At 44.7% G+C, this 12,624-nt stretch overlaps 1 protein-coding gene across 14 annotated transcripts in view; it reads right to left on the reverse strand.

Moving 5' to 3' along the window:
* kcnma1a (potassium large conductance calcium-activated channel, subfamily M, alpha member 1a) overlaps positions 1-12,624 on the reverse strand; it is a 261,503-nt gene that overhangs the window by 173,276 nt on the left and 75,603 nt on the right. The window lies entirely within an intron of this gene.

The following is a 12,624-nucleotide window of genomic DNA, read 5'->3' on the forward strand; positions in this document are numbered from 1 at the left end:
CTGAAAAAGGGACTTTTGTTTTTTGCTGAGTTTATTATTTCATATAGAAATAGGGAATCATGACAGCTGCTCTATAGGTTCTATTTCTATCTGCAATGTTCGAACAAGAGTATCTAGCACCATGTGCCTGAAATGAGAGTGGGCTTGGAGGGTACATGTACTGTATAGCTCCACAAGGTGCCATCTAAAGTATTCATAGAATCTACCTAATTAATACATGACCATATGAACCGACACAAGATCTGCATAATAGTAAGAGGTCCAAGGTAGCAATCACTTGAGTCCCTATAGACAGTGTAATGGAGAGAAAGAGCTCTAGCATGGCAATGTGAGGCTCTGGCTTGCTGATGCATAAGAGTGGAGGTAAAGACACAAACACCCACTTCCATCATATCGCACACTGTCAGGGTTGTCAAACACGCCTCTGCCATATGTTGAATGTGTGTTTGTGAGTGTGTGAGTGTGTGTAGTCGTTCTGTTGCTTTTGCCCACATGGGCCTGTAAGTTCATTCATCCTAGGGGTGTATAGTGGCATACGACTAATGTTGTCATGCAGGCCCCTCAACCCTTCATCTTGTGACTGAATGAATGAGCAGAGCACAGTTGCATTGTAATGCATTGACTCGCCATACTCTGCAGTGCTACTTACGTAGGCAGCTGCTTAGACATCCACTCACTCTAATAATACTTCCTTTGACATGTTTCCCCTTCAGCCATTAAGTTGCATGGTTTGATTGCAAGCACACACACAGTGCATACCGCCTGGCGAGGTAAAGGTCAGCGTGTCACCGCTAGGCCCTTAAACCATAGGGTGTAGCCCAGCGAATGGCGTCACAGAGAATCCCTGGCACTCCAGTAACTTTCAGAGCTCTCGACTGCGGCCCGCTCTCCCTTCCAAGGAAGCTGGGTTGTATTAACGGCAGGGTAGTAGTTAATATTTTATTACGACCCACTGACACTGCTCGTCCACTCTGGACCAGACCTGTGTTCAAACACTATGTGAAATCTTTCATATACTTTGAGCGTTTGCGTAAGTCTGCATCGAGTGTCAAATGACTGGAGTTGAACGTTTTGGTACTTTTCCATTGGTTCATTAAGCCAGGCAAACTCAATCAAGTCCATATAAAGTATTTTGAATGATTTTAAATAGTGTTTGCACCCGGGTATGCTCTGGACCGGCCGACAGACGAGTCAGAACCATACCAACGGAGTCTCTGGTTAATGGACTATGTGACGTCAGCAGACTGGGACAGTAGTGTGTGTTTGGGTGACATGATACTGTGTCTGACATCCTAAGGTATTCCAACAGTCTGAATACTGAACAGGTGGAAAATACCCAGAATACAACTGACCTACATGTATTGTTTTTTTCCCCCCTTGGTTTATTTGTGTTTGACGCCACAGAGTCACAGCCCTGAGTTTTTCCTTGCCAGGTCATGATCATGGAAAACTCAGGGCCCTAGACATACTAATCCATCTCATTCTAAGAACTATGAAGCAAGAGAAGAAACACTATATATACACAAATGGACAGTACCCGTAACAAAAAAAAGGATACACACCTACTCATTCAAGTTTTCTTTTACTATTTTCTACATTGTAGAATAATAGTGAAGACATCAAAACTATGAAATAATCATGTGGTAACAAAAACAGTGTTAAACAAATCAAAATATATTTTATATTTGAGAATCTTCAAAGTAGCCACCCTTTGCCTTGATGACAGCTTTGCACACTCTTGGCATTCTCTCAACCTAGCTTCATGAGGTAGTCACCTGGAATGCATTTCAACTAACAGATGTGCCTTGTTAAAAGTTAATTTGTGAAATTTCTTTCTTTCTTAATGCATTTGAGCCAATCAGTTGTGTTGTGACAAGGTAGGGGTGATATATAGAAGATAACCCTATTTGGTAAAAGACCAAGTCCATATTACGGCAAGAACAGCTCAAATAAGCAAAGAGAAATGACAGTCCATCATTACTTTAAGACACGAAGGTCAGTCATTCCTGAACATTTCAAGAACTTTGAAAGTTTCTTCAAGTGCAGTGGCAAAAAACATCAAGCGCTATGATGAAACTAGATCTCATGAGGACCGCCACAGGAAAGGAAGACCCAGAGTTCATTAGAGTTAACTGCACCTCAGATTGTAGCCCAAATAAGTAACAGACACATCTCAACATCAACTGTTCAAAGGAGACTGCGGGAATCAGGCCTTCATGGTCAAATTGCTGCAAAGAAACCACTACTAAAGGACACCAATAAGAAGAGACTTGCTTGGGCCAAGAAACATGAGCAATGGACATTAGACTGGTGGAAATCTGTCCTTTGGTCTGATGAGTCCAAATTTGAGATTTTTGGTTCCAACCAGTGTGTCTTTGTGAGACGCAGAGTAGGTGAACGGATGATCTCCGCATGTGTGGTTCCCACCATGAAGCATGGAGGAGGAGGTGTGATGGTGTGGGGGTGCTTTACTGGTGACACTGTCAGTGATTTATTTAGAATTCAAGGCACACTTAACCAGCATGGCTACCACAGCATTCTGCAGCGATACGCCATCCCATCTGGTTTGCGCTTAGTAGGACTATCATTTCTTTTCAATAGGACTATGACCCAACACACCTCCAGGCTGTGTAATGGCTATTTGACCAAGAAGGAGAGTGATGGAGTGCTGCATCAGATGACCTGGCCTCCACAATCACCCGACCTCAACCCAATTGAGATGTTTTGGGATGAGTTGGACCGCAGAGTGAAGGAAAAGCAGCCAACAAGTGCTCAGCATCTGTGGGAATTCCTTCAAGACTGTTGGAAAAGCATTCCTCATGAAGCTGGTTGAAAGAATGCCAAGAGTGTGCAAAGCTGTCACCAAGGCAAAGGGTGTCTACTTAAAAGAATGAAAAATATATTCTATATTTTTATTTGTTTAACACTTTTTTGTTTATTACATGATTCCATATGTGTTATTTCATAGTTTATGTCTTCACTATAGAAAATAGTACAAATTAAGAAAAACCCTTGAACGGTAGGTGTGTCCAAACTTTTGACTGGTCCTGTATGTGGACACACCTTCAAATTAGTGGATTTGGCTATTTCAGCCACACCTGTTGCTGACAGGTGTATAAAATCAAGCACCAAGCCATGCAATCATTATAGACAAACATTCGCAGTAGAATGGCCATCCTAAAGAGCTCAGTGACTTTCAACGTGGCACCGTCATAGGATGCCACCTTTCCAACAAGTCCGTTCATCAAATTTCTGCCCTGCTAGAGCTGCCCTGGTCAACTGTAGGCCACACAAGCTCACAGAACAGGAACACCGAGTGCTGAAGCACGGTAGCGCATACAAATTGTCTGTCCTCGGTTGCAACACTCACTACTGAGTTCCAAACGGCCTCTGGAAGCAACGTTAGCACAATAACAGTTTGTCGGGAGCTTTATGAAATGGGTTTCCATGGCAGAGCAGCTGCACACAAGCCTAAGATCACCATGCACAATGCCAAGCGTCGGCTGGAGTGGTGTAAAGCTTGCCGCCATTGGACTCTGGAGCAGTGGAAACACATTCTCTGGAGTGATGAATCACGCTTCACAATCTGGCAGTCCAACAGACGTATCTGGGTTTGGCAGATACCTACAGGAACTCTATTTACCCGAATGCGTAGTGCCAACTGTAAAGTTTAGTGGAGGAAGAATGATGGTCTGGGGCTGTTTTTCATGGTTCGGGCTTGGCACCTTAGTTCCAGTGAAGGGAAATATTTTATGCTACAGCACACAATGATATTTGAGACGATTCTGTGCTTCCAACTTTGTGGCAACAGTTTAGGGAAAGCCCTTTCCTGTTTCAGCATGACAATGCCCTCGTGCACAAAGTGAGGTCCCTACAGAAATGGTTTGTCGAGATTGGTGTGGAAGAACTTGACTGGCCTACATAGAACCCTGACCTCAACCCCATCGAACACCTTTGGGATGAATTGGAACGCCGACTGCGAGCCAGGCCTAATCGCACAACATCAGTGCCCGACCTCACTAATGCTCATGGCTGATCGGAAGCAAGTCCGCGCAGCAATGTTCCAACATCTAGTGGAAAGCCTTCCAATAAGGAGTGGAGGCTGTTATAGCTGCAAAGGGGGACCAACTCAATATTAATGCCCATGATTTTGGAATGGAATGTTCGACGAGCAGGTGTCCACATACTTTTGATCATGTAGTGTACATACCAGCAGACTAACCCAGCCACTAGAGTACCCAATATAGTTCCTAGGCTATCAGGGACAAAGTGACAGTAGTATTCCTTTCTGGCCGGCTGGCTGGCTGGCACACACACGGTTTTTCCCATTACAGTCTGTTTGGAGAGGATTGTCCAGTTCAAATTGGATTATATTCCTTAAATGATCCAACATGGCCACAGCTGCCATTTTCCTAATTACATTCTCTGCCATAACAAATGGCAATAACCTCCTTTTAAAAGGCTGCCTTAGATACAGTTCTTGTGGCTATCTGCTGCTGCTGCCTATAGACCCCACACAACAGGAGAGTGTCACAAATGGTAACCTGTTACCTTTGGGCTCTTGTCAAAAGAAGTGCACTTCTTTTAGTGTCCCATTTGGGACGCAGCCCAGGAATGCAGTGGAAAATGGGTTCAGGACTGCTTCGTAGGCAAACATCCATGCTTCCATACAGGAGTTATGCGCTGTTATGAATGCTTAGCTGGATAATAATGTATGGACGATGTGTAATGCATTATAAATGAATTAATACTTCATATTTATACAACCACTGTTATAAGGAGCCATGGTTTGTCAAGAGTGCCAATATCAAGTGTTAAAAAGCACTATTGGGTGCTAGAAGGCAATATAAGATCTTTATAACGTCTTCACATCTTACCAGAGCTGTAACCTCACCCCTCTCCTGCCCTCTTCAGTACTCCCTTGCCAAATACCCAGAATGCTTCATACCTTTCACATGGTGCAAATACGGAGGGGTATGCGTTTGTGACGCTCACTATATCTGTATGTGTGTTCACTATTCGCGGGCACGGCTAATGTTTCGCTCTGGTTGGACGGCCACCTGCTTCAAAGCTCTCCAGGCATGTAGCCGTGGTAACATGTGCTTGGCAGGGGCTGAGGAATAAATCTAACTGACATGACTGGAGGAGGACAGGCACACTAATAACCACTCACACACAGTATACGTGTGTGTGTGTGTGTGTGTGTGTGTGTGTGTGTGTGTGTGTGTGTGTGTGTGTGTGTGTGTGTGTGTGTGTGTGTGTGTGTGTGTGTGTGTGTGTGTGTGCGCGCTAGTGGGGAAACCATGAATAATGGATATAAGTCGAAACTGATGTCTAGACAGATCGGAGAGGACAATGTAAACAACAAAGTGTTTCTACTTCATTTGAGCTGCTGGCCGGCGCTGGGCCTAGCTCACTACAGGGACAGAGAAAGACTGCTGCCAAGAGAGAATCCATCTGCTATATATACACACCTGTGATGTCAAACTGAAAGAGAGAGAGATGGAGAGCGAGATGGAGAGAGGGGGAAGATTGAGAGAGATGGAGAAAGGAAGGAAAAAGAGAGATGGAGAAAGGAAGGAAAAAGAGAGATAGAGAAAGTGTTTGATGGAGAAAGTAATAGAGGAGAGTGAGCGAATGAGAGGACGGAGGATAAAGCGGGAGGAAGGAGAGAGAGAGAGTGAGAGAGCAAGAGCGAGAACGAATCAGAGAACAGCAGGAGTGCAAATATGTTCCTTTTCACGGGCCAAGAGGTTGGCCTCTGTAGTTGACACAGTTTATCTATGTAAGCAGTAAGGCCCTATATAGACTGTCCTCAAAGCTCCTGCCACACATATAGACTCATAACTGAATATACACTAACTGTACAAAACATTAAAATGACCCATGCCTGTAATACTATCATCAGGGCGCTGCAATCAATAACAGCAGTGAAGAGAGAAACAGTGAATGACTTATTGGCTAAGGTGAGAAATATGGCTGCCTTGGGAAGAGGACTGAGCAGACCTTATGGTGAAGGGTATCACAGCTATATAAAGATCCATCTCGGAGTAGTCAGCGGTGTAGGTGTGTGTCTGGGAGTGTGTCACTTGTTAAATCCACTTCAATCAGTGTAGATGAAGGGGAGGAGACAGGTTAAAGAAGGATTTTTAAGCCTTGAGACAATTGAGACATGGATTGTGTATTTGTGCCATTCAGAGGGTGAAAGGGCAAGAAAAAATATTTAAGTGCCTTTGAACGGGGTATGGTAGTAGGTGCCAGGCGCACCGGTCATGGACTGCAACGGTGCTAGGTTTTTCACGCTCAACAGTTTCTCGTGTGTATCAAGAATGGTCCACCACCTAAAGGACATCCAGCCAACTTGAGACAACTGTGGGAAGCATTGAAGTCAACATGGGTCAGCATCCCTGTGAAACGCTTTCCACACCTTGTAGAGCCCATGACCTGAAGAATTGAGGCTATTCTTAGGGCAAAAGGGAGGGTGCAACTCAACATTAGGAAGGTGTCCTTAATTTTTTGTGCACTCAGTCTATATCCACCAGTATTGTAGAGGACTGATGCAAGCAGAAGCCACACCCATGTCTCTCTCTGCAGTTAGTCCTACAGAGCTACTTAATTCTGCCAGTATACTGTATTATGACTGATGTGATATTCCATTTCCAAAATGTATTGTCATTGTCATTGTTTTCCTTTAAATTAAATAAATGTATTGTCCCACATGCCATTGATTGCTATGGTCAGTGGCTACCACTTTAGCAACCATTCAGCAAATATATTCTGTGTTATACTCCATTATCTAATGATTGTATAAAAAACACAAAGCTCAGTAAAATCTGCTACAGTAGTACAAGGAGCTCAGTTGACTTTACTGCTGGACCAATTAACAATAGGGGAGACCTGGTTATAATGTATGTTACAGAGAGACAGACGGAGAAACAGAGAACGAAGCAAAGAAGGTAAGATAGATACATCGCAGTGCTTGAGGCGTCACTACAGACCCCGGTTTCGATCCCAGGATGTGTCACAACCGGCCGTGACCGGGAGTCCCTAAGGGCGCGCACAATTGGCCCAGCTTCGTCTGGGTTAGGGGAGGGTTTGGCCGGGGGGGCTTTACTTGACTCATCTCACTCTAGTGACTCCTTGTGGCGGGACAGCGCCTGCAGGCTGACCTCGGTGGTCAGTTGAACAGTGTTTCCTCTGACACATTGGTGCAGCTGGCTTCCGGGTTAAGCGGGCGGGTGTTAAGAAGTGCGGTTTGGCGAGTCATGTTTCGGAGGACGAAGGACTCAACTTTCACCTCTCCCGAGCGTGTTGGGGAGTTGCAGCGATGAGACATGATCGGAATTGGATTTCACGAAATGGGGTCGAAAAAGGGGGGTAAAATACAACCAAAAAAAAATTTAAGAGAGAAGACAGAGAGAGAGACACCGTAAAAGACACCGGCAGAGTGAGGTAGAAAGAGACTGAGTTGATCTAGGGACTTGGCTTTAGCGCAGCTGTTCCTGTGGCTTTGGTCCACATCGCTGGGGAAAACTCTATTCCAGTGTGAGGTGCTATATATAGCCTCACCCAGGGAGGGACAAGGCGAAAAACGAGTGAATCTCATAACACACTCTGTTCCCCCATTTGCTATTTTAAAGCCGGTACAGTTACCTAATGTCCCTGGGTTACATGGCCTACACTAGGTCAGGGTGGTCAGACCTTCTCTCTTCAGAGACTAGTTAAAACACAGGAATTTAGAGTGAGCACGCACAGACACACACACTCAGTCCGCACACACACGCACCCCCACACACAGCGGGGACACTAGCTAATTCCCAGATTGCCATGTGTCTCAGAACAGCAGTTATTCCTATCTCTAGGTCAGGCCTGTGGTACCATGACAACACTAGGGGGTTAATAAACTCTACATATTAACTTAAAAGGCCCTTGGAGCTAAATGTTGTTGAAGTGGGTGTCATTCCTTATCTAAATATAAATAGGTTGCTATTAACTGCATGTCTAGCATCTACAATGAAATGCTTGATTTATAGCTACATACAGGGCCATCCTATTACGAAGTAGTGCAACTGCAGGACTAATTATCCAGTACTAGTATTTATAGGGAACCCTGTAGCTAGTTATGATATGGCATTGTGAATTGGTTTGGTTCTAGGTTCTCACTTTAAATAACCCTCCCTACTATACCTAGCTATGTTATTGTATGATGTTACATTATGGTTATCAATTTTTCAATGAAAAACTTCGACAGTTATATAGGCCCAGAGCACGTTGGAGGATAACGATTGAAGGGATTAGGATGGGTGCCATTATGCCATGTGTTTGATTTAGGGATTACACAGGTACAGTACTGTCGGTCTGGATCTTAATCTAGCCCTGTTGTCTGACACAAGCATCTGGCACATTGGAATATTTATATTAGAATTCTGTGACAAATACATTCACAAACAAACACGTATGCATGAACGTACATATGTGCACACGTACACACACATCTGTAACTATTCCCCAGTTGCTGTAAATGAGAATGTGTCAATTTACCTGGTAAAATAAGAAAAAAAAGGTAGTGAGAACCAGAAGGAAAGACAGACAGAGAGGGAGGGAGGAAGGAAGGCAGGCAAGGAGGGACGGAGGGAGGGAGGGACTCCACCTCTTGCCACCAGTGTTACATCATGGAGTTACTCTTGGTCATTAAATGTTCTCATCAAGGTGTGAGAAAGCTATCAACGGCACAGAGAGGTTGTCCAGCGCCACATTAACTCTCCCCTTATAACGCAGGCCTATTTTGAGGGCCTCCGGTCTAAAGAGGATTAGTCTTAGAATTGAGCACACCAAACTAAATAAGTGACATCCATCCCAATGTCAGAAAGCAGGACGAGCTGACAGACATGCCAACGTCTTAGAACAAATGCCAAGAAGAGACACGTATAGGATATTGTTACTGTTGAGAGGTACTCTATCCCAGAGCTGCTAATTTTTCTCTGAGCATTTCTGAATAAGTACGTCCATATCCGAAGCCTAAGGGGTTACTATAGCACGGGAATCAGACAAGCTGACATTCACTGCTGTGTCTGTTGCTGAACACACCCACTAGCCCTGTGGTGGAGGAACCAGAGAAGGTAGATCAGGGTCGTGATCGGTAGGGCACAATGAGGCAAAACATTTTGCAACAGAAAACTAAAGGTAGGCCTCCCGGGTGGCGCAGTGGTCTAAGGCACTGCATCGCAGTGCTAGCTGTGCCACCAGAGACTCTGGGTTCGAGCTCAGGCTCTGTCGCAGCCGGCCGCGACCGGAAGGTCCATGGGGCGACGCACAATTGGCCTAGCGTCGTCCGGGTTAGGGAGGGTTTGGCCGGCAGGGATATCCTTGTCTCATCGCGCACTAGCGACTCCTGTGGGCCGGGCACAGTGCACGCTAACCAGGTCGCTAGGTGTACGGTGTTTCCCCCAACACATTGGTGCGGCTGGCTTCCGGGTTGGATTCGCGCTGTGTTAAGAAGCAGTGCGGCTTGGTTGGGTTTCGGAGGACGCATGGCTCTCGACCTTCGCCTCTCCCGAGCCCGTACAGGAGTTGTAGCGATGAGACAAGACAGTAACTACTAACAATTGGATACCATGAAATTGGGGAGAAAAAGTTTTTATTTTTTTTAAATACAGTGGGTATTTAATATCAATGTATTTGATACACTGCCGATTTTGCAGGTTTTCCTACTTACAAAGCATGTAGAGGTCTGTAATTTTTATCATAGGTACACTTCAACTGTGAGAGATGGAATCTAAAACAAAAATCCAGAAAATCCCATTGTATGATTTTTAAGTAATTCATTTGCATTTTATTGCATGACATAAGTATTTGATACATCAGAAAAGCAGAACTTAATATTTGGTACAGAAACCTTGTTTGCAATTACAGAGATCATACGTTTCCTGTAGTTCTTGACCAGGTTTGCACACACTGCAGCAGGGATCTTGGCCCACTCCTCCATACAGACCTTCTCCAAATCCTTCAGGTTTCGGGGCTGTCGCTGGGCAATATGGACTTTCAGCTCCCTCCAAAAATGTTCTATTGGGTTCAGGTCTGGAGACTGGCTAGGCCACTCCAGGACCTTGAGATGCTTCTTACGGAGCCACTCCTTAGTTGCCCTGGCTGTGTGTTTCGGGTCGTTGTCATGCTGGAAGACCCAGCCACGGCCCATCTTCAATGCTCTTACTGAGGGAAGGAGGTTGTTGGCCAAGATCTCGCTATACATGGCCCCATCCATCCTCCCCTCAATACGGTGCAGTCGTCCTGTCCCCTTTGCAGAAAAGCATCCCCAAAGAATGATGTTTCCACCTCCATGCTTTACGGTTGGGATGGTGTTCTTGGGGTTGTACTCATCCTTCTTCTTCCTCCAAACACGGCGAGTGGAGTTTAGACCAGAAAATTATATTTTTGTCTCATCAGACCACATGACCTTCTCCCATTCCTCCTCTGGATCATCCAGATGGTCATTGGCAAACTTCAGACGGGCCTGGACATGCACCTGCTTGAGCAGGGGGACCTTGCGTGCGCTGCAGGATTTTAATGTGTTAAAAGTGTGTTACTAATGGTTTTCTTTGAGACTGTGGTCCCAGCTCTCTTCAGGTCATTGACCAGGTCCTGCCGTGTAGTTCTGGGCTGATCCCTCACCTTCCTCATGATCATTGATGCCCCACGAGGTGAGATTTTGCATGGAGCCCCAGACCGAGGGCGATTGACCGTCATCTTGAACTTCTTCCATTTTCTAATAATTGCGCCAACAGTTGTTGCCTTCTCACCAAGCTGCTTGCCTATTGTCCTGTAGCCCATCCCAGCCTTGTGCAGGTCTACAATTTTATCCCTGATGTCCTTACACAGCTCTCTGGTCTTGGCCATTGTGGAGAGGTTGGAGTCTGTTTGATTGAGTGTGTGGACAGGTGTCTTTTATATAGGTAACGAGTTCAAACAGGTGCAGTTAATACAGGTAATGAGTGGAGAACATGAGGGCTTCTTAACGAAAAACGAACAGGTCTGTGAGAGCCGGAATTCTTACTGGTTGGTAGGTGATCAAATACTTATGTCATGCAATAAAATGCAAATTAATTACTTAAAAATCATACAATGTGATTTTCTGGATTTTTTCTCACAGTTGAAGTGTACCTATGATAAAAAATTACAGACCTCTACATGCTTTGTAAGTAGGAAAACCTGCAAAATCGGCAGTGTATCAAATACTTGTTCTCCCCACTGTACAAATAAAAGAAAACGAAAGGTAGTACCTCATGTTTTACTCTATTAGAAAATGTTTTCTCCAGTTTGGTGCCTACTGAACACAATCCAGGCCATCTAGGGACAACCCCCTGTGTCTCTGTGACATTAGAGGATGCCAGGAATATCACCCTTACACCCCCGCAGCCCTGACACACACACACACACACACACACACACACACACACACACACACACACACACACACACACACACACACACACACACACACACACACACACACACACACACACACACACACACACACACACACACACACGACAAGGTGAAGTCACTCGGCTGTCAATCACTCTGCATCCGTCGGAACCTCTCCTGAGCCGCTTCCAGCCACTTCCTATTTCAGCATCAAGCTGTGCCAATTGGCCCCCTTAATCATCTTGGCAACAGGACACAAGGGAGATCGTTAGAAAACGCAAACCACAGGGCCAGCTAAAACACCAAATCCTCATTACTGGGCTATCGATGAGAACCTGGAATGTTCAAGGAATAACTCTCCCACTTAAAAAGTAAGTAAGGATGTTTCAAAGTCATTAGACACACACACACACACACACACAGGGTAACGCAAGCATGCAAATACACTTACATACGATAATCAGGCCATTACATTTTCAACTTGACGCGTGTTGAATCTATTTCCTGACTCTGAACACGGCTTGTTTCTATGGTGATACACGAGGACTAACTTTCCAGGGGAATCATTGGCTCCCCTGTGTTTCATCTATGCAAATGAAGTCAAGCATGAAAAGGGCCACTTGCAAACGGCCATTTATTATAAAAACCCTACCAGGTTCTCAAACCTAATGCTGCTGGTATGATATGCATCGTTTCAAATGACACATTCAAACAACAATCTAGATTCTAGACCGAAATAACTAAATTTATTTTTTGGGGTGTTTTTTCATTATTTTATAGGCAGAGGGCATATAGTACAACTTGTTTGAAAAATATATACACGTATACATTTATTTGCAATATTGAGTGTTTATTTTTGCCTACTTGATATTCCTTGTGTCAAATGTGTACAGTATTCTCTTATGGAGAGCAGCTCCAGTAAGAGTCATAGCCAGAAGGAGCTTCCTCTTAACCAATCAGAAAGTAGGTGGAATGAGAAGAAAAGAGCATGCTTGAGTGACAGCCTTCACTCTGCCCCAGCCATCAGTGACACAATTACCTGAGGCTCTTTACTTCCACCATTTTGTATGTAGCCTACATGGCTGACATTATGAATGGTTCATTGTAATTGAAGAACATATGAAACTGTTGTACCCTTGACATGATAAAAGCAGAAACTATCATATTGCTTTGAAAATGACATCGCAATGGTCTCCTTATGGA

This window comes from Salvelinus alpinus, chromosome 3 (assembly GCF_045679555.1).
Source record: "Salvelinus alpinus chromosome 3, SLU_Salpinus.1, whole genome shotgun sequence".
NCBI classification, from domain to species: domain Eukaryota; kingdom Metazoa; phylum Chordata; class Actinopteri; order Salmoniformes; family Salmonidae; genus Salvelinus; species Salvelinus alpinus.